Source organism: Oncorhynchus gorbuscha, unplaced genomic scaffold (assembly GCF_021184085.1).
Source record: "Oncorhynchus gorbuscha isolate QuinsamMale2020 ecotype Even-year unplaced genomic scaffold, OgorEven_v1.0 Un_scaffold_1305, whole genome shotgun sequence".
Lineage (NCBI taxonomy): Eukaryota > Metazoa > Chordata > Actinopteri > Salmoniformes > Salmonidae > Oncorhynchus > Oncorhynchus gorbuscha.
Window position 1 is genome coordinate 120,836 of NW_025746122.1, and position 22,450 is coordinate 143,285.

At 40.1% G+C, this 22,450-nt stretch overlaps 1 long non-coding RNA gene across 1 annotated transcript; it reads left to right on the forward strand.

Annotated features, from left to right (window-relative positions):
* Positions 1–3,395, forward strand: LOC124022141. Its single transcript, XR_006836353.1, has 2 exons — positions 1–198; positions 2,882–3,395. It is a non-coding gene; the product is annotated as an uncharacterized LOC124022141 (long non-coding RNA).
* The last annotated feature ends 19,055 nt before the right edge of the window (positions 3,396–22,450 follow it).

Below are 22,450 nucleotides of genomic sequence, written 5' to 3' on the forward strand. Positions count from 1 at the left end.
AACAGCATCAAAATGACTGCCCAGAGACTTGGTTTGGTGAACAGCTGAGGGATGGGGGAAGGAGAAGTGTAACCACTCTCAAATGCATAGCGAAAGCTATTGTAGCAACCGTAACCCAACAACTAGCGAGCATGTCAAGAGGTTCCGACATCTTGGCGTAACAGTTATAAGGTGTTGGCTTACAGTCACTGGACCCAGGTTTGAGTTCAGCTCAGGGCTCCCCCTGAATTCACTATGAATACAAGGACTGGCCATCCATGATGTCACAATGATTGTTTTAACCAGGTTTCTAGGCTATATAGTATATTCTAGAATTCATCCATGATGTCATAATGATAGTTTAAACAGGTTTCTAGGCTATATATTCATATTCTAGAATTCATCCATGATGTCATAATGATAGTTTAAACAGGTTTCTAGGCTATATAGTATATTCTAGAATTCATCCATGATGAAGTTTAACCATCAACCATATATTCTAGAATTCACCAATTCGACCGATTATGATTTTCAACACCGATAACGATTATTGGAGGACCAAAAAGCAGATTCCGATTAATCGGCCAATTTTAAAAAATGTATTTGTAATAAAGACAATTACAACAATACTGAATGAACACTTATTTTAACTTAATATAATACATCAATAAAATACATTTAGCCTCAAATAAATGATGAAACATGTTCAATTTGGTTTAAATAATGCAAAAACAAAGTGTTGGAGAAGAAAGTAATATGTGCCATGTAAAAAAGCTAACGTTTCAGTTCCTTGCTCAGAACATGAGAACATATGAAAGCTGGTGGTTCCTTTTAACATGAGTCTTCAATATTTCCAGGTAAGAAGTTTGAGGTTGTAGTTATTATAGGAATTATAGGACTATTTCCCTCTATACCATTCGTATTTCATTAACCTTTGACTATTGGATGTTCTTATAGGCACTTTAGTATTGCCGGTGTAACAGTATAGCTTCCATCCCTCTCCTCGCTCCTCCCTGGGCTCGAACCAGGAACACAACGACAACGGCCACCCTCGGGGCAGCGTTACCCATGCAGAGCAAGGGGAACAACTACTCCAAGGCTCAGAGCGGGTGATGTTTGAAACGCTATTAGTGCACGCTAACTAGCTAGCCATTTCACTTCGGTTACACCAACCTCATATCATCAACCATGTGTGGTTAACTAGTGATTATGATTGATTTATTGTTTTAATAACTTTAAGATAATTTTAATGATTTTATTGATGTATTATATTAAGTTAAAATAAGTGTTCATTCAGTATTGTTGTAATTGTCATTATTACAAATACATTAAAAAATATATTTAAAAAATCAGTATCGGCTTTTTTGGTCCTCCAATAATCTGTATCGGCATTGAAAAATCATAATAATGACCTCTAATCCAAAGTAGTGTGAAATGCACTCATTAGCAACCTGGAAATGGAGGTTACTCCCTGAGTTTCCCCATTCAGAATACATTGTGAAAAACTAAAATCTTTGCTCACCATTTTTGCTCTAGGCAGATATACTACATACAATTTTAGCAAACACAGAAAGGGGCCTATATTGGAGACCAAATGTCGTCTGGCACACTGCTTAGAGTTTCAACAACATGATTTACTTATTTCTAGTCTACAATCTTAGATGTTACTACTAATGACAGTGAAAACAAGACAAAATATGACTATTCTTGCTCATTTTAAGACAATCATTACATTCATTACATTACAGACAACAATTGTTGTACAACATCATGGCTGTTGGCATCACCTTTTAAACAGTGGATTACCGCTGTTGTGGGCCTTTAATCATCTGTCTGACTTTGTTGTTCACACAGGCTAGTTTTAAGTTCCTTATCTAGTTTTAAGTTCCTTAGCTAGTTTTAAGTTCCTGGCATACACATCACAGACAAACTAAATTGGTCCACTCACACTGAATCAATGAAGAAGCGCTCTTCATTATTCACCTCAGGAGGCTGAAAAAAAATCGGCTTGTCACCAAAAGCACTACAAACTTTTACAGATTAAGTTCGAGAGCATCCAATTGGGCTGTATCACCACCTGGTACGGCACTGCTCCTATATTCAACCGTAAGGCTCTCCAGAGGGTGAAAGTGAGGACTGCACAACGATGTTGGGGCAAACTACCTGCCCTCCAGGACACCTACACCACCCGTTGTTACAGGAAGGCCATAAAGATCATCAAGGAACCACCCGAACCACTGCCTGTTCACCCCGCTATCATCCAGAAGGCGAGGTCAGTACAGGTGCATCAAAGCTGGGACCGAGAGACTCAAAAACAGCTTCTATCTCAAGGCCATCAGACTGTTAAATAGCCACCACTAACATTGAGTGGCTGCTGCCAACACACTGTCATTGACACTGACCCAACTCCAGCCATTTTAATAATGGGAATTGATGGAAATGATGTAAATATATCACAGCAGGACTTTAAACAATGCTACCTTATATAATGTTATGTTACCCTCATTATTCATCATATGCTGATATGTATATTTTACTGTACTCCCCATTCATTCAGAACATTGTATGTAACACATGTATCTTTTAGCCACAGATAACTTTATCCACTTTGTTTACTTTGTCTACACACTCATCTGTATGATTACTGTGTTCACTCATACCATCTACTGTATGCTGCCTCTGTACCAAATCACTCATTCATAACATCATGAATAACATTTTATGTACATGTTCCTTATGAATCCTAAGACAAAATAGTTTTGGAATTTTAAGACAGATTTTACATTCATTATCACTGCAAGAACACGGTACAGAACATCAAGCTATGCTGTTGGCATCAGCTTTAACATCTGATTAACCTGTGTATGTGACCTTTAATCATCTGTTTGACTTTGACACACAGGAGAGAGACGGGACTACCGTGGATCCTCTGGGGAGCCTCAACAACCTCATGATGCTGACGAGGCAGAGAAGAGTCTCTCCACATTAGAACACCCCAAGAAACACCTGCAGAGATCCACAGGGAAGAGAACTCTCTGCTGCTCTGTCTGTGGGAAGAGATTCACCTCATCAGGCATTACAATTCATCAGGGAACACACACAGGGGAGAAATCTTATAGCTGTGATCAATGTGGGAAGAGTTTTACTACATCTGGATCTCTGACTTTACACCAGAGAACACACACAGGAGAGAAACCTTATAGCTGTACTCAATGTCGGAAGAGTTTTACTCAGCTCAGCAGCCTAATAACAGCACCAGAGAATACACACAGGAGAGAAACCTTATAGCTGTGGTCAATGTGGGAAGAGTTTTGCCCAATCTGGAGCACTGACAGTGCACCAGAGAATACACACAGGAGAGAAACCTTATAGCTGTGGTCAATGTGGGAACAGTTTTGCTGCGTCAAGAACTCTGACTCAACACCAGAGAATACACACAAGAGAGAAATATTTTGTCTGTGAATAATGTGGGAAGAGTTTTGGTCAATCTGGCCATCTGGAACACACATCTGAGAGAAATCTTATAGCTGTGATCAGTGTGCCAAGAGATACTTTAATAAAATATCTCTGATCAAACATCAGAAAATACATACATGAATGAGTTATTTCATGATACCAATGAAAACATGTCACAATGTAGAATGTTTTAACATTGTAGTAGGAGTATTTTAATGACGTCACAATGTAGAACCCTAAACATTTGTCCCCTGTTCTATTGATTTCAACATGATATGGATATTAGCCTCAGGGGGAAAATCCAGGCTCTGAAATGGAAGAGTATTATTTAACACAAAGTGATTAACAAAAAAATGGTTTTGTTACACTTACCATGTTCGTGATCCACTTGAATCAAAATGCAACACTTCAAAATGTATCAAGCTGTTTTCTGCAAGTTGTCCTCTAACCAGGGATGTACACATTACTCCCAGATTCAGGGTGGTTTTTGAGCTTTTAGCTTTAACAGGACGTGCAACCCCATCTCTCTCCTCTTGCACAAATGATTTTAGCATGATATCGATGAGTTATAACAAATAACTGTTGTTGTGTTGTTTTTGATTTTCCTAAATTTAAATGCATCACTCCTAGCAAAATGTCATTGAAAAGGTTGCATAAGACTCTAACCACATTTCATGTAACATTTAGAAATCATAATTATTTATTCAAAACAACCAACTGACAATTTATTTTGTCAAAACATTGTGTTGCAGTTTTGCTTTTAAAAAATCAAGGTTAATTATTGTGGCAGACCATGAGGAAATGCACATGGTTTAGGTTTTCAATTTTTATCCCCAAACTGTTCCTCATATTGGTTATTGATTTTTTGTGTTTTGACATCTGCTTATGTCATGTTCTGTTTGCATTTATTTCACTGCCCCAGCACGTACAACATTTAATTTAAAACCCTCTAATCGATATATCATGGTCAGTTTCACCTGGCACCTAAATTGACTGTCATCTGTCAAAACAACATTAGGTTTTACCAGGATGGCCTTTGACAGTCTGGATGCAGTCAGCCACTGAATTAAATAAGCATTGTAAAGAGGTGGGGTGAATTGTTTTACACAAAAATAATAGCAAGAACAAATGTTTGATTCTGATTTTAAATTAACTTTCATACAGCCAGAGGGGTGAGAAATACACAACAATATCAGTGGTCAATTTGTTAATGTAAATAAACATGGATGATGGAACATATTCCCTTTTGCTGATGTGATGAACCACTAAGGGGACATAAATATTTACCATCTAAACCATGTGTGTCATCTCACCTCTCTGGCTGTAGAAGTGTTCTTCCTAACCAGTCCCTCAACAGCTCTCTGACTGAGCTCCACCCTCACTGGGTCTTCAGAGGAGAGGAAGGCTGAGGAGGGTATGGAAGGATGAATGGATCAGTCACTCAATAAAGTGTAGAGCTGCTGTCTGACAAAATCACAATTTTAGTAGTTCATTAAAATAAATAAGGCTTTATGACTGCTGAATACCAACTATCAATCACTTAGATTGTGTAATTTCAGGTAGCGATACATCCTTGGGACGTCCCTAGCCCATTGAAGTTTACATTTAAAATGGTTAAGTTATGGATTAAGGTTAGGGTTTAGGGTAGGGATGTCCCAAGAATCCCAGATAGCATTGACCATTGTGCATTTGTAACCGATGTGAAATGGCTGGCTAGTTAGCGGGGTGTGCGCTAATAGCGATGGTAACGATGTTTCGTGGGAGGCAGTTGTTTATGTGTGCAGAGTCCCTGGTTCGAGCCCAGATAGGGGCGAGGAGAGGGACGGAAGCTATACTGTTACACATTCTTCAGTCTCTTTTACGTAGCAGGTGTAAAAGAAACACAGACAAGACAAGTAGGCGCTCAGGTCATTATGGTCATTGTAGTTAAAAAAATAGCATCTAATTATGTGTAACTGTATGTGGGGTTGTTTGAGAAGAATGTGATTGTCAGCCCTAACAATCCATTCTAGCATCTCATCAGGTTCTGAAAAAGTCTTCATTGATGACGTGTTCTTTCTATTCCAGGGGACAGCAGAGGAACTTCATCAATTCCACTCCTTCATCAATACAAGCAGTGAACATCTGAAATTCACCCTCACCTTTAATGCGCATGAAACAAGTTACCAGATGGTTGGACGATACTTTTCTCATCAATCATCTTAAATACCATACTTAAAAACTGGAAATCAACCAATCCTTACCTATGATGTTAACTACAACAGAAATAACTTAAAATGTATAACTTTAAATTAAACCAATCGTTTGCACTCATGACTTGAGTGATTAAAGTAAACCAACGTTTTGGAAATACATAATGCCATCTAACCAATCAAAGAATGTTAGCTATATGCAGTTATCTTAGCCAGCCAGCTAACGTTTGCTATTTAGCCAACTAGCTATTTGCCTAAACAACATAACCAACCAGCACGGTTATGGTCAGCAGAGACCAACTACCGGAGACCAATTAGATCCCAACTAACAGTAAGCCAAGGTGGAAAAAGTTACAAAACTCCCGTAGTCGAATTCACAGAAAACATGCTGAAAAGTAGTGATTGGGAAACAAAGCTTCCTGAAGCATTGGCTCTTTCCAGATAATTGTTTAAAAAAAAAAAAAAAGTTCATTACTCAAGGCTTTGAGCGACACAGAATTTAGAAAAGCCACATTTTGAAAGATGACCTCCCACACTGTAGCCTTCATGTCTTCTACGAAACCACTGGCCTTGATCGAGAGCATCAAGTCCATGCTGCATTGTGGTTAAACGGTGACTGGCTGACTGATTTATAAATAATAATGAGTAGTTATTTATGATGCAAGGTGATTTGTAAATGAGTCAGCAGCCACCTGCACTGTCGGCTGCAATGTCGAACGAGCCCAAATTAATCAAAACCAATCAGGTGTTCGACGAAATTATTCTTCAGACGTCATTGATCACGTGCTGCTGATAAAGGGACACTGCTTTGAATTATACCGCTTAACGACTTCAGTACATGCCTCATAGCTCCAGTCTCAAACTTAACCCCGTTCCTGATGATGAAGAAGAGGTGGTCTGCCTGCTGGATGGAGGAAGAAGCTCTCGTGGAAGAGGAGGCTGTTACAATACAAAAACAAGTAGAGGTTGAGGCTGTTACCGTGAAAGACGAAGAGAAAGGAGGTCTCAGTTAAAAAGAGGAAGACTCGTTCAGAGTCAAAGAGGACGGCGACGTTTCAGTGAAAGAAAAAGAGGAGGGGGAAGTGACTGTCACATCGAAAAATGAAGAAGAGGAGGAAACTGGATGTCTGGGCCCGGTTTCCCAAACGCATCTTAAGGCGTCCGATTGTTCTAACGATGAACCGGCCCTGATTAACACTAGTAAGTACTGTCTTAACAGAAGCACAAACTCTGCAGTTTTTGAACTGATGTGTGGTGTTAAAGGGGAAATTTGCAATTGCTACATCCATATTTTGACTTGTATTTATTTATAGGCATTGGTTCTTGAAGAATATAACACATGCCTCATGAGCTTAGTTCAACTGTTTACCCAATCAGAACCCCAAATAAGCTTTTTTTTACTCCAATGTTTAAAAACAATGTAAATCAACACTGTATAGCCTCAACATGGTTAAAACTATAATGTTGATATCATGGATGGTCAGTCCTTGCATCCATAGGTCTGTCTATGAATTTGAGTAGTTACATTTCTCCAGCCCCATCCATCTTATTACCAAAATAGTGGTGTAGTTACAGCTTTGTTATTGGTTGAACTGCAGATTGGTTCATTGAATGTTGTGTGTTTTTTTTAAAGGGGCCACCTAGTTTTTCAACAAACAAAATGGCTGCCCAGAGACCTGAGCTGTGTTAGAATACTCATACTAACCGTACTTTTTGTGATGTTAATTGAGTATATAGTTTGCTTATTATAGTATGATGTAGTTAGTATGCCAAAAGTTCCCGGATGTCTTACTAAATTCACCAAAATATGAAATATACACGCAGTACTTTAGGGCCCATAATGCAATTCTTCAGGAAATGGGCGTGACTTCATATCGATTTCAGATTTGAAGAAAATGGAGGAAAATATTCAGCCAAATTCCAACGAGAGTGGATACAAATGAACTGCTTTAAAAACCTGTTGGTACTAGGGGGCAGTATTTTCATTTTTGGAAAAATAACGTTCCCAAATTAAATGGGATATTTTGTCAGGACAAGATGCTAGAATATGCATATAATTGACAGCTTAGGATAGAACACACTCTAAAGTTTCCAAAACTGTACAAAATATTGTCTGAGTACAACAGAACTGATGTTACAGGCAAAAGCCTGAGAAAAATCCAATCCGGAAGTGACTCCTCTTTTGAAAGCCCTGTGTTCCGATGCGTCCCTATTGAGCTGTGAACCAGATTACGCTTTCTACGTATTCCCCAAGGTGTCTACAGCATTGTGACGTAGTTTTACGCATCATTGCGCAAGTGGTCACCTGATGCTCCCTGAGAAATTCTCGCGTGAAATACAAAGGTAGCCATTATTCCAATCGCTTCTACTGAGAAACCAATTGTCCCGGTTGATATATTATCGAATAGATATTTGAAAAACACATTGAGGATTGATTATAAACAACATTTGCCATGTTTCTGTCGATATTATGAAGCTAATTGTTTAAATGTTTCTGTCGATATTATGGCTGTAAATATTTTGAAAATCTGAGATTACAGGATGATAAAAGGCTAAACTGTAATATAAATCCAATATATTTCACTTGTGATTTTCATGAATAGGAATATTTTCTAGGAGGATTTATGTCCGTTGCGTTTTGCTAATTAGTGTCAGATGATGATAACGGTCCTGTTCTCGGGATGGGGTGTCACTAGAGGTTAAATAATTATGACAAATGTTAAGAAAATGTTGAGCAATGTAATAAAGTGATGACTTTTCAAATAAGTTACGTTACACGTTATGTTAGCTACGCTATCCTCACAAAACGCATAGCATATCTTTACAGCAGTATGTATCGGTATGTTAACTAGCTACCTAACGTTAGTTGGCTACTTATACTTCAAACTTGCCAGTATAGTAACTATAAGTAAAATGGTAAGAGTGTGTTTTTCTCTGATTTGTGTTTAGCAAGCTATCCAACGTTAGCCAGTTAGCTTGGGTGCTTTACTGTCATTGTGAGGTCAGAAGGCTTGGGTCGACCCTACTCCTCAGCCATATATAGTATTAGTTTACAAACAGTGGTGTTATACGAGCTTATGTTATGGTTTCTGGTGGGGTAATACGGCTGAAACATTTGAGGCACATGTAAGTTATATTCTATAAGAATCAATGGTTATATATTAAATGGGTCTTTCTATAACTGCCAGTGTAGATTTCCTGTTAGGGTCAAATTGTTAAGCTGTTGATAAGTCTCAGCCATGATAGTCATTAGCTTTACAAACAGTGTTGTTATACTAACCATACTATTTGTGATGTTAATTGAGTATAGTATGCTTATTGGTCATAGTGTGATATAGTTAGTATGCCAAAAGTTCCCGGATGTCATACTGGTTATATAGTAGATGGGTCTTTCTATAACTGCCAGTGTAGATTTCCTGTTGGGGTCAAATTGTTAGAGCTGTTGATAAGTCATTGAATAATATTCTGGCAATTATTTTCATGCCATTACATTAAAAGCGAAAGATTGACTTTTCTTAGCAAGGTGTTGCTTAAATAATGTTAGCTGCTAATCGCTAGTTAGCGGGCTAGCTAGCTTGCTAAATGTATTAAGAGTCAGAGCAAACGTAGCTAGCTAATACTGCCTGGTACCAGTGCTGTTGTAGGCCTAGATAAGCATGTTTGTGCAGCGGTATCTTATCAGAGAGGAGTAAGCGAAGTATGAATATGTTGGCTAGCTAGCCGGCTACATGAACTAAGAAAACAACATGTAATGTAACATCTAATTAGGGTCAACTGGAAACACTGACCATCACTTTGGTTCCAACACCATGTCTTCTTCTCTGAGGTTTATCAGACTACACTCATCAGGTGTATTGCTGCCACCTACTGTACGGGGTTGTAAAAAAATAACCAAAACGCAAAAAAAATTGGGATTAACAAATCATACTAATTACGTAAAATAAACACTTACCAAGTTCACTCCATAACCCTGAATTTCAAAAAAAATGGTACTATTCAGATCCCCACATAGGTTCATGAACCTGAGAGGGCTGGAACGTCTTCATTCAGTTCTCCCTGTAACATTTAGTCTGAAGTCCTGGAGAACCAGAAATCCATTTGCCGCCTTCACAATGATGTCTAGCTTCTTAGATGTTTTATTAGTTTATTATTAAAGCAATTTATCACTGCGGCAGTGAGGGCAATGCAAACACAATTTTGTTGTAGAAACTCCTCCAAGCTAATGCGGAAACTGCTAGTTTTAGACGAAGGTTGCTAATAATTTATTAATGCAATTTATCACTTGCTCTATAAACACAACAAAGTCCACCTTGTTCACTATTAGTGTATTGGGATCCTTCTCCTGCATGGCTTCACTGCAGACTGTGGGACATCCACTACCTTCTCCTCTCTACTCCTTCAGCTATTTTCACTGCCTCCACATAGGATACCTGCTGGATGGGCCTGATCATCCTAGCTACTACAACATCCTTCATCCGTACAGTGCACTCCGGGAACTCGGGAACGTGATTCCCATCACAATTACAACATGCTTCATCTGACTATGACATATTTTATTCCTTTGACAAACACTTGCCACATGTCCAACCTTTTTACAATTGTAACACTGCAGCGGTTCTGTATATCTCACTTACCCAGGTTTTACATCAGATGGGAGAACCACTTCACCAAACCACAGTAAAACCTTCTGTGTATCAGTCGTTTTAATCCACATGTGTCTACCTGAAATGTTTAACCTAAACCACACGAAGCTTTCTCCTTTTGCGCTGTTGACACACAATCGGCATCATACCAGTCCTGGTCACTCGAACCGATTCCACTTTACCCAATTCATCCTTCACCATCTTTGAGACCGTTAACAGGTCATCCACAGAAACATCCTTGCTGATGATTCCAACTCTGACCCTAAACTGCTGTTCATTACCAACTTTAGCCCTTTTCACTCCACTGTTCTTCACCATCGTCCACTCAGTCTCACCAACTGTACTCACGCCAAGATAATCCCTCAATGCTTCCTCCATTGCTCCTCCAGTCATCCCCCGGACTCCCTCGCTCTGTGCTGTGAAAGATGTGAGTTTGTGTTCTCAAAGTAGCACCTATATTGTTGTCATTCCAGCACATCTGTTGTTTATCCAACTTGTTAACCCTTTCGTCTGCACTACTTGCTGTCATTTCCCTTCCTGATTTTCCTCTCTTGGATGTCTCCACCATGCTCCTACTCTGTCAGTAATTCCTCCCTGGTTTATTAATTGGTAGTCATGTCAAACAACAATATATTAAAGGTGCTGTACATTCTATTCCAAATCTAGAATTAGAATCATCATTATGTTTCCATGATTTCAACAGTTCACCAGTTAACTAAGCCTATAATGTGGAAACCAAGGATGTGGATAGCAATGAACTTGAAGCTCTCAACCTGCTCCACTACAACCCCTTCGATGAGAATGGGGGCGTGCTCAGTGTTTAGTTCCAGGGTCCTTCGCTTAGTGATGCTCTTTGAAGGACTATGGTGTTGGACGCTGAGCTGTAGTCAATGAACAGCATTCTCACATAGGTGTTCCTTTTGTCCAGGTGGGAAAGGGCAGTGTGGACTGCAGTAGAGATTGCATCATCTGTGGATCTGTTGGGGCGGTATGCAAATTGGAGTGGGTCCCGGGTTTCTGGGATAATGGTGTTGATGTGAGCCATGACCAGCCTTTCAAAGCACTTCATGGCTACAGACTTGTGTGCTATGAGTCGGTAGTCATTTTGGCAGGTTGCCTTAGTCCCTTTGCCTAAGAACACTGTGGTGGTCTGCTTGAAACATGTTGGTATTACAGACACAGACAGGGGATGAAAATGTCAGTGAAGACCCTTGCCAGTTGGTCAGTGCATGCTTGGAGTACACGTCCTGGTAATCTGTCTGGCCCTGTGGCCTTGTGAATGTTAACCTGTTTAAAGGTCTTACTCACATCGGCTGCGGAGAGCGTGATCACAAAGTCGTCTGAAACAGCTGATCCTCTCATGCATGTTTCAGTGTTTCTTACCTCGAAGCGAGCATAGAAGTTATTTTGCTCGTCTTGTAGGCTTGTGTCAATTCGCAAGCCCTGCCACATCCGACGAGGGTTGGAGCCGATGTTCAAGGGGTATAGCAATCTCCCCAGGGTAGCAGTAATATGTTGAGATTTGTCCACAAAGATTTGTTACCCCTCCCATGTTGGCTCATTATTGGGATTCATTGCTGATTCCTACCTGTAGCTCACTATGAGGTGTCTATTGATACAGGTAAAGGGCCCTGTTGGAGATGGCTGGTTGGTAGCTGAGTCGAGGGAACAAGCAGAGTTGGACACGGCCATGTTATTATCCCACACAGTCTGTGGTTTGTATGAACCCCGTTCTTGGGAATTAGATTTGATTAGAAATCGTCCCTGTCTGTTTCCACAGAAGGGGTCCGTTTGTCCCATTTCCAGCTAGGTTAAGAGGCGCTTTGTCATTTCCAGAGTCAGTTTATTTTGGTACTGTCCATATGTAGCTTGTTTTTGGTCACAGAATGGCTGAATAAGTGCAACATTTTCCTGGAGCTAACTATGCAGAGCATAGCGCATGTCTAATGACTTTAGCTTCCCTCCAGGCCTGAGGACACACGCTCTCCAGTAGGCTTAAATTAAAGATACGGAAAATAGGAGTGGCAATATAGTCCGCTATTATCCTGAGTAAGTTTCCATCTAGATTGTCAGACCCCGGTGGCTTGTCATTGTTGATAGACAACAATAATTTTTTCACCTCTACCACATGGACCTTACGGATTTCTAAATTACAATGCTTGTCTTTCATAATTTGGTCAGATATACTTGGAAGTGTAGTGTCAGCGTTTGTTGCTGGTATGACATGCCTACGTTTGCTAATCTTGCCAATGAAAAAATCATAAAAGTAGTGGGTTTTGTGATGAATGAGCCATCTGATTAGAGTTCATTTTTCCCAACATTGTATGTTAAGTTCTCAAAAGCTTTTTAACCACCATTCTTTGTCATTTATCGTTGTTTCATTGTCTTTCTTTTTATTCATTTAGTCACATGATTTCTCAATTTGCAGGACGTTTGCCAATCGGTTGTACAGCCAGACTTATTTGCCATTCCTTTTGCCTCATCCTTCTCAACCATACCATTTTTCAATTCCTCATCATTCCACTGGGATTTAACAGCTTTTACAGTCCTTTTCTTAATGGGTGCATGCTTATTAGTAACTGGAATAAGCAATTTCATAAATGCGTCCAAGTGTCTGGTTGCTCCTCATTACACACCACAGAGCAGCAAATATTTTTTACATAATCAACATATTAATCACCCGTTTTTACTAAATAATTGTGACACACAAATGACTTGAGGGAACCAGAGATCAAGATGGCCTAACCATAAGAAGAAAAAAAAACTCCTGCTGCTGCTGGCCTTAAATTCTGACGTTATGCTCCTGAAGTTTCCAGTAATAGACTACAACAGCAGTCGGCAACGTTTTCCATTTGAAGTGCAAATTTATCTGACCATTTCTACTGATCTGGTGCCAGTTATGATTTTCATATTCACATTTTACTGGAACAGTTTAAATTTAAATTAATCTGTATCTCAAAATCATTGTCTGTGACTAATCTATTCTATTCTATATAAATAAAAAAATTATTTAAATTTATATAATTTTATTGCCATTGCCAACTATGTAAAAATAGCCTACCTAAAGCCAACAAATAAAAACATCTAGAAAATATCCAGATAAAAATAAATCACATTGGCTGAGCATGGCCTGTCTACATAGTTGATACACTGTTTAAAGTTCTATCACCTAGGTCTGTCTGAAACAACATGATAGCAACATTGTATAAAATATTCTGGGCTCTGTTTCCCGCACCAGAGAGTTTGGGACAGACACAGCTGTAGGCTATTTGTGAAAGGGATAAGAAGTAATCAGGTATTGTATGACATTTCCACTGGATCAGAGCATTACATTTTTTCCCTTTCATGTCGAGTGGTTATCAAGAGTGAGAGCTGGAAATATTTTACTCTAATCAATAGTTCTTTAATGTTTTTGTTAGACTTTGTTTACTTGCTGTTTGAGGTGAAGAGAAAATTACTTTGAGAAGCTCCACAAATCATTAGTGGTGGTGCGTAAATACTATCAGACATCCCCAAATAGGTGCATCGCTCTCTGCATCGCCCTCTGTTTGCTAAAATGCAATTTGGTTGCAGAAACTCCTCCATGCTAATGCGGAAACCGCTAGTTATCCCAATTCCATAGACCTACTGTAGACCCATAACTTCACCCAACAACAACATAGACCTACAGAAAGGTGCCTATATTGGAGACCAAAAGTTGTCTGGCACACTGCTTAGGATTTCAACAACTTTAAAATCGTATTTCTTGCATAAAATCGTCGATGTTACTACTAATGGGAAAACAAGACAAAATATGACTGTTGTTCACTTGACTCTTAAGACAAATGTCTGTAATAATTTACATTCATTCCAGACATCATTGTTTGAACAACATAATGGCTACGCTGTTGGCATCACCTTTTTACAGTGTATTTTTGCTGTTGTGGGCCTTAAACCACCTGTCCTGACTTTTTGTTCACACAGGAGAGAGACCTGACTATCGTGGATCCTCTGGGGGCCTCAACAACCTCATGATGCTGACAGGGCAGAGGAGAGTCTCTCCACATCAAAACACCTCAAGAAACACCAGCAGAGACCCACAGGGAAGAAATCTCATTGCTGCTCTGACTGTGGGAAAGGTTGCAAATCTTCATCAAAACTTAAAATACACCAGAGAACACACACAGGAGAGAAACCTTATAGCTGTGATCAATGTGGGAGGAGTTTTAGTTACATCTAGTGGTCTGACAGTACACCAGAGAACACACACAGGAGAGAAACCTTATAGCTGTGATCAATGTGGGAGGAGTTTTAGTACATCTAGCGGTCTGACATTACCAGAGAAACACACAGGAGAGAAACCTTATAGCTGTGGTCAATGTGGGAGGAGTTTTACTACATCTAGCGGTCTGACATTACACAAGAGAAAACACAGGAGAGAAACCTTATAGCTGTGATCAATGTGGGAGGAGTTTTGTTCAAGCTAGCCATCTGACTCAGCACCAGAGAACACACACAGGAGAGAAGCCTTATATCTGTGATCAATGTGGGAGGAGTTTTACTACATCTAGCGTTCTGACAGTACACCAGAGAACACACACAGGAGAGAAACCTTATAGCTGTGATCAATGTGGGAGGAGTTTTACTCATCTAGCGTTCTGACAGTACACCAGAGAACACACACAGGGAGAAAGCCTTATAGCTGTGATCAATGTGGGAGGAGTTTTACTACATCTAGCGTTCTGACAGTACACCAGAGAACACACACAGGAGAGAAACCTTATAGCTGTGATCAATGTGGGAGAGTTTTACTCTGATCTAGCTGTGATCAATGTTCTGACACACACCAGAGAACACACACAGGAGAGAAACCTTATAGCTGTGATCAATGTGGGATGAGTTTTACTACATCAAGCAATCTGATAAGACACCAGAGAACACACACAGGAGAGAACTTTAGCTGTGATCAATGTGATAAAATCTGATCAAACATGACAAGAGATATCTGATAAAAGATCTCTGATCAAACATCAGAAAATACATACATGAATTTTTGATATCAATGTTTTAAATAGTAGGAGTATTTTAATGATGTCACAATGTAGAATGTTTTAACATTGTAGTAGGAGTATTTTAATGATGTCACAATGTAGAATGTTTTAACATTGTAGTAGGAGTATTTTAATGATGTCACAATGTAGAATGTTTTAACATTGTAGTAGGAGTATTTTAATGATGTCACAATGTAGAATGTTTTAACATTTAGTCCGTATTTTAATTGTTCCCTGTTCAATTGATTGCAGCATGATATGGATATTAACCTCAGGGGAGAAATCCAGGCTCTGAATTGAAAGAGTATTATTTAACAAAAAGTGACTAACAAAAAAAAGAGCTGTGTTACACTTCTGTGTTGGTGACCCACTTTAATCAAATGCAGCACTTCAAAATGTAGTGAGCTGTTTTCTACAAGTTGAAAAAGCTGCTTGTTAAAAATACATGTAATATGATAATTGTTGCAGATGTTTGTGTATATACACACATGAAAGCAGTATAATAAATTGGTCTATAATCAATTTTATTAACAATCTGACATCACTCCAGTATTTCTTGACAACATTCAAATGCTAATTGTCTTTATTCCACTACTGAAGAAGCATGACTCAAATCACCTCATATTTCAAACATTCAGTGAGTTGACAAATCATGTTTTATTATTCCATGCCTCACCATTAAGTGAAGTATTTGCCAATACAGTATTAAAAAGGGGTGTACATTTGGTTTTGATTTTCATATTTACAAATTTAACATTTAGTAATCATAATTATTTATGCAATCTGCTGACTTTTTTGGGTATAATTATATTGACAATGTTGCCCTGCTTTTAGAATATCAGGATTCATTCTCAATGTGCTAACCCAAATGCATGACATTGGGGACTGGGCCCGAACCAACAACATGCCTTTCGAGTGAACCCTGAAAGAGAGCGAGAAGTTGGTTGCTGATCGTCTCAAGGGTGGGCAGTCAACCAGTTTTGCTTTTAGCCAGTGCGTTGCCATGGATCACAATTTATTTTGACTGCACGTTTTTCCATATTGGAGACAAGGTTTTTGGGGGCTCCTTCCAAGTTGAAGAGAAGTTCTACTATTGTATATTATTTAGAAATGTGTTTTTTCTTGTTTTTAATTGTTGACAGCCAGTAGACACCATGTTTATATTGAAGCATTGTAGTTGATTATGTGAAATGGAAGTTTTCTGTTGGGGTGAGCAACCATGTCCAACAAAAATATAGGATATATTTGTTGTCTTAAGGGGGGGGAAGGTGACTTTCCATTTACAGGCTTTGGTCTTTCCATTTATGTTTTGAGGTTGGACTTTAGCGGGTATAGCTAGCGGGTATAGCTCGTTAGCGGGTATAGCTGGTTAGCACGTAGGGTGACTGATGCACGTGTCACCTCGTTAGTCAGTATGTGTTACACCTGTGCTGGCTTGTCCATCTCGTTAGTGGGAAGGTGTTTCACCTGAGCTGGTCCAGGTTCTATTTAAGAGTGTCTGGCCCAGTGCTCCAGTTGTCTTGATAGATGTGGAGAGTCAACACCTTTAGTTGCTCCACCTTTTTGGATTTTCTTTTTTGATTTGATTCCTGTTTATAAGTTTGAGGTGGTGGGACGGGTGCGCCATCGTCCGTGAGGAGATGGCGCAAAGTACATCTGGACCGTCGGTTCCGGGGATTGGACTGGCCAACACGGTGCGCTTTTCTTGGCGGGGAAAAGAGATGGAGCCTTGGGGGAGAGAAACCTTCGGGAGGAACATCCTAATGGGGCACCTAAAATTGAAGGTTAAAGATGTTCTCTGCCTTCAGGGGAACCCAATGGAGAAGGGGTTTGATGTAACCCTATATTTGGAAGAAAAACACAATGAGATTATGAAGATGGTGACTGAAAGGAAAGAAGGTCCCCTGTGTCATTACACGGTGACCAGCCTGGCAAGAAACAACTTCAGGGTGGTCACCGTAACCATGTACAATCCGCACGTGAAGGACGAAGAAGTGAGGGCCTTTCTGGGGAGGTACATGGACAATGTCTCCTCAGCGAGGTACCTCAGGGACTCCCTGGGTTTCTGGAATGGGAAGAGAGGCTTCCAGGCATTACTCAGGGATTCCCCGAAGAGTGTGGATGGCTACCTCCATCCTCCGGCGATGTTCTCCCTGGGGGCTGACAGGGGAACACTCTACTATGCACGTCAGCCCCCGTTCTGCAGGCGTTGTATGGCCTACGGCCATACCCTGGCCTCGTGCAGCAACAAGAAGTGTCGCTTTTGTGGGTCGGAAGAGCACGAGGCCAGGGAGTGTGACGAGCCCAAGGCTTGCCACGGGTGTGGCTCCAGAGAACACCTGTGGCGTGATTGCCTGGCTCGTCACAGGTCATACGCGTCTGCAGCTGGGGGGGGGAGCGGGGGATGGGGGGAGAAAAGAAAGGACGCGTGCGGATTGTACCAATGGCACAGGGAAAAGGACAGAGAAGGACTGAGAAGGGAAGAAGGAAGAGGCGAAAAGAAAGCGGAGTGAAGATGGAAAGAAGGAAAAAGGAGAGAATAAAAAGGCGGAAGAACGGGAAGGAGCGGAGAAGAGGGAGAGTGGGACAGTGGTGCGAGAAGGAGTGGAAGAGGGAGCGGTGACAGTGACGGAGGGAGGTGTGGAGATAGAGGAATTCTAAATTCCTTTAATGTTTTAATTGCCAATACCAATTAGCACTCATTTCTAATTCATTTAATGAGTTGTAAGTTCATTAATTATGCATGAAGTAGATTGAGACCAGTCTTAAAAGCCAGGTTAAAGAGCGTTTTAATTCCAGAGAGTACTAACCACATACACAGATTTCCACAGGTTATAAACTCAAAATGACATCATCAGTTTCCCACGATAGCCCCGTTGTTTTTTTGTTTAGGTCCGGAGATGCTTTCTACTCCCCTCATAAACCAGACATTACAACCTGTCTAAAAGATACAGATTTCTCTCAACAATGGAACAAAACCCAAACATTCTTATCTTGTCTGAAAAGCTTTTTCTCCCCCTTGACCTTCCCAAGAGGCACAGACAATCAAATTAGTTCTGCTTACATTTTCAGTAACAGCTTAACCAATAACCTTTACTTTTCATATCATAACATAATAGTATTAGAATAAATGGTTTCTAATCATTAACGAATACATAATTGATCATCTAAACTATATTTTCTTCTATCAATCCTCCCTTTGATCAAATATTATACATTCAATTCTACATCTAGTTTTATTTAATCATAAAAATATAAGTATAAACGAATTTAACTAACCTTTTTATAGAGGTTTATCAGATTATCATATGAATAGACACACACGTAATCAACAAATGAACATTATTATTTTACATTTAAGTCATTTAGCAGACGCTATCCAACTCTCCAAATATCATTAATCAAATCTAACCTTAACTCCAACTGTTTTTAAACCTACATCAGAATCATAACTCTTCCTTCCGGATTTTCGTCACGACCTTCATTAAAAAACAGTTTAATCATGGAAACAAATTACAATCTAATTCCCCTTCATCTCAACACTAGCCTCATCAAACAAATTCCCCACAAATGACAGATCCAGATTCGTCCACTTCCTCTGTAGATATGCCTTCAGTCCTCCACGGGTCGGAACCTGGAATTGGCCCATAACGGCCCCATCTGTAGTGTCATTGATCTCTCTATAGTCCTGGAAACAATAACTTTCATACATACACGCAATCAACCACGTACGTACAAGACTAACACAGTCACACAGGTTAAGGTGGCCCATAACACCACATTTTTCCATAAATACTGTCAACCCAATTTAATTCAGAGAAATATCCACCCCAGAGTTTCTGCCAACCCGTGAGCCAGGGTGGTCAAAACAGCTGAGGCTTCGGGCACTGATTCGTCCGGAGCTGTGCCATTCGGGATGAAAGTACAACACATGTTCCCGAAGGTCACACATACCCTCCCTTTTCAGCCAATAACATATCCAATGCAATTCTATTCTGCCAAGCCATCAGGCTGGTTGCTTCAGTCTGTTCTGCCAAACCTTTAATCGCATCTCTGGAATAATTGATAAAGCGCTGTTGATTATAATAAATATAATTAATCCAGTCTACATTGCTTGACTCTAAAAAATGCTTGACTCTAATCCTGCTAGTATCTGATTTCTTGCCTTGAACTCATCCGGCACACCTCGTGGCACCCCAATGTTATCAATATATACTCTGTCGTCAAAAGACCCAGATGGAGCATCTCTTCTCTCTCGTTTTGCTAACTTCATGTCTTGGTGTTGTATGAGTGTAAAAGGCCTTCCTAAATGTACTAAAGCACATAGTCCATTCCAATCAGTCGGCAATACCGCACAAACTCATTCCCCCACACAACCACCAGATGTCGACACTGGCCCATTTTATTTTATTTGGCATTCCTGCTTTCATGAATAGCTTTACCATACATGCCATTCCCTTAGGGGAATTAATTCCGTTCAGTGGAAAAGGGATGGTTGTTAACTGGGGTTTTGCGTTTGCACAGGCATAACATTCATCTTTAGCCACTGATCTGGCCGTATATTGAATCCATTCCAACCATAAGTTGGACTCCCCAAATCCAGTCTCTACCTCTATAACTTCTTTAAGGTCTTTGGTCTGAACTATTCGTACTGGTCCTTTACCCTGGATGATTACACTAGGAATTGCCGTTATTTTAGAGGGATTGGTTGAACTTCGGCCAATCATATTCTCCTTATCGACTCTAACTTCTGCCACCTGGAACGGTACCATAGTATCAGTTGAAAACTGGTCGAAGCCCACATACCATAACCGAGGTCCTGAGTATTGACCGCCTTAATGTTAATTCGCACCTTTATACAATACTTCCTCTGCTCGGGAACACAGTCCAAAACGACAACCCTTACTATACTCCACCTGGTCCCAAATTGAGTGTATGGGTTTACGTAGCCATCTCTTTCAGTGTGAGCTATGACCTGGCTCCACGACTTACACGGTGCTTTACACAAATACTTCCCATAGAGTCCCATGGTTCTAGACTGCCAAGGGGTGAATGACTCCAATTGATCTACACAAAATTCTACTGAGAGATCCTTGCCCAATTCCACCCTCACATCCTTACTGTTTTGTTTCAGTGACCTTTTGAGAATCTTTGGTAACATCCCATTTCCCTCATCTAGCACATGAGTCAAATTATCCTCTTTGGCACTCTCCGGGGATCATGGTGAATCAGGAATATGGCCCCCACAATAAAACAGCTCAGGACGGTCAGTGCAGTGACAGAAGCCCCACCCTCTCCCCGAGAACATATCAACAGCCAGAGCCAGACACATCTTCACTTCTATGAACAAAAACAGGGGTGACAGGACAGGGAGGATTTCATACTTCATTCGAGAGTTGGCCCCCGGAATTCTGTTAATTCCAGTTCTTCTCCCGAACTCTGTTTATTGTCCGACAGTGAAAAAGTGTCTTACCCTTCCGCCGTGCGATATGAATCTGGGTAGCTCTTTCAGCTAGCTGTCACCAGGAGGCCTTGGTATGGGACTGGATTGAGTGACTTCACCTGTAGTTCTCCTGTAGTGCATAAAATCTTGGACATACAGATTTGGTTAATAAAACAGAACTTATTCGTTCTGTTTATTAGCTAAACATTTTTTTTATTTTTTTTATCCTATTCTAGAACACCATTTACCTCCCCCCTTTTGTTACCTGGCTCTGCCCAGGTAACAACCTTGCCTTGTTTTAAACAATGACTTAGGTAAGATTTAGTATACCATCATCCTTATGTCTGACATCATCCTTCAGTAACTGTTTATCTACTCACTATGTTATCTTTGCTCGTCCTGTCTCCCCTCCTGAAACTTCTCTGCTCTCCAACCTTCAAGGTCTCTGCAGTGAGGGCTCGTCCTGTCTTTTCCCCTATCTGTCTGTACTGTTATCTTTCTCATGTCTATGAGCGGCTTTTCTCCAAATTCCCCACAAATTCCCTCAATCAATCTATATTAATCCTAACAATAATCCTAAATCATCACAGATGTCCTACATTCCTGCTAAATGCAACACCATTCAAAAACTCATAATAATCAATCAAGGTCTAATAAATGCCAACCATATTAAAAATCCTTCCTATACTAACAAGCCCTCTCCTTGGGGACCCTCAGTCCTCTATCTGACAATAACATGGATTTAATGTGTTGCAAAGTGTGGAATAAAACTTTGGTCATGGATAACAGAGTAAAGCAGAACAAAGCATTCTTATAACCCATCTGGTCCACTCAGCTATTCTTATCCAGCACCAGGTGGACACCATGCCACCCTTCACGACAGGGAGAACAAACATACATGGGTCATCCTCAGTCTTTCCAACTGGAGCATCTTAAAACACCCATCATGTCTGTCCTCGTCCTTTGTAGTCCGAGGGTGTAAGTGCCTGCATCAGAGAGCTTAATAGTTTTGATGGTTTAGTAGGATTTCATCACCTTTACAAAGTTCAACAGTGCTCCCAGGTTTCCCCCATATCATGGAAAGCCTATCCACCTTTGTGGAATCCCCTATGCTATAAAGATATCCTCTTCTCCAGTCCCAAAACTGTCCCAAGTTGGTTATCATACGGACACCCTCCCCCATTACACAGGTAATGTCTCCCGTCTTTTGACACTCCTGTAACCGAATGTTAAAACCAAACAAAAATATCTCAATTTCTTCCCTGCCCTGTTGGCTCATAATATGTTATCTTCCCCTATTTATTCTCAATGATAAATATGACTTTCTCTCTGTTACAATACCAAATCCCTAATAGCCCATTCAAAAAACTTCACAACTAATGTTATAAGACAGAATCCTGAACCACTTTCTCATTTGGGGTTCAAACAGTAATTCTAACCCTCAACCAAAACTGCTTTATTTCTAATGAATTTACCTTAAAACTAGTAACTCAATATGACCCCATTCATTATACAAATGACTCTCCCCTGAGGCTGATCAGACCTTGGGAGCCAGTCATGATAAGGTCAAAAGGTCATACCATATTAGGCATAAAGAACCCTTTATCTTTTGAATAGAAATAGTCACCTGTATAATTCAAAGTTATAATCTAAAGTGAGCCACCACACCCCTAACTATCATTCCCTAATGCTATTTCGAATCAGAAA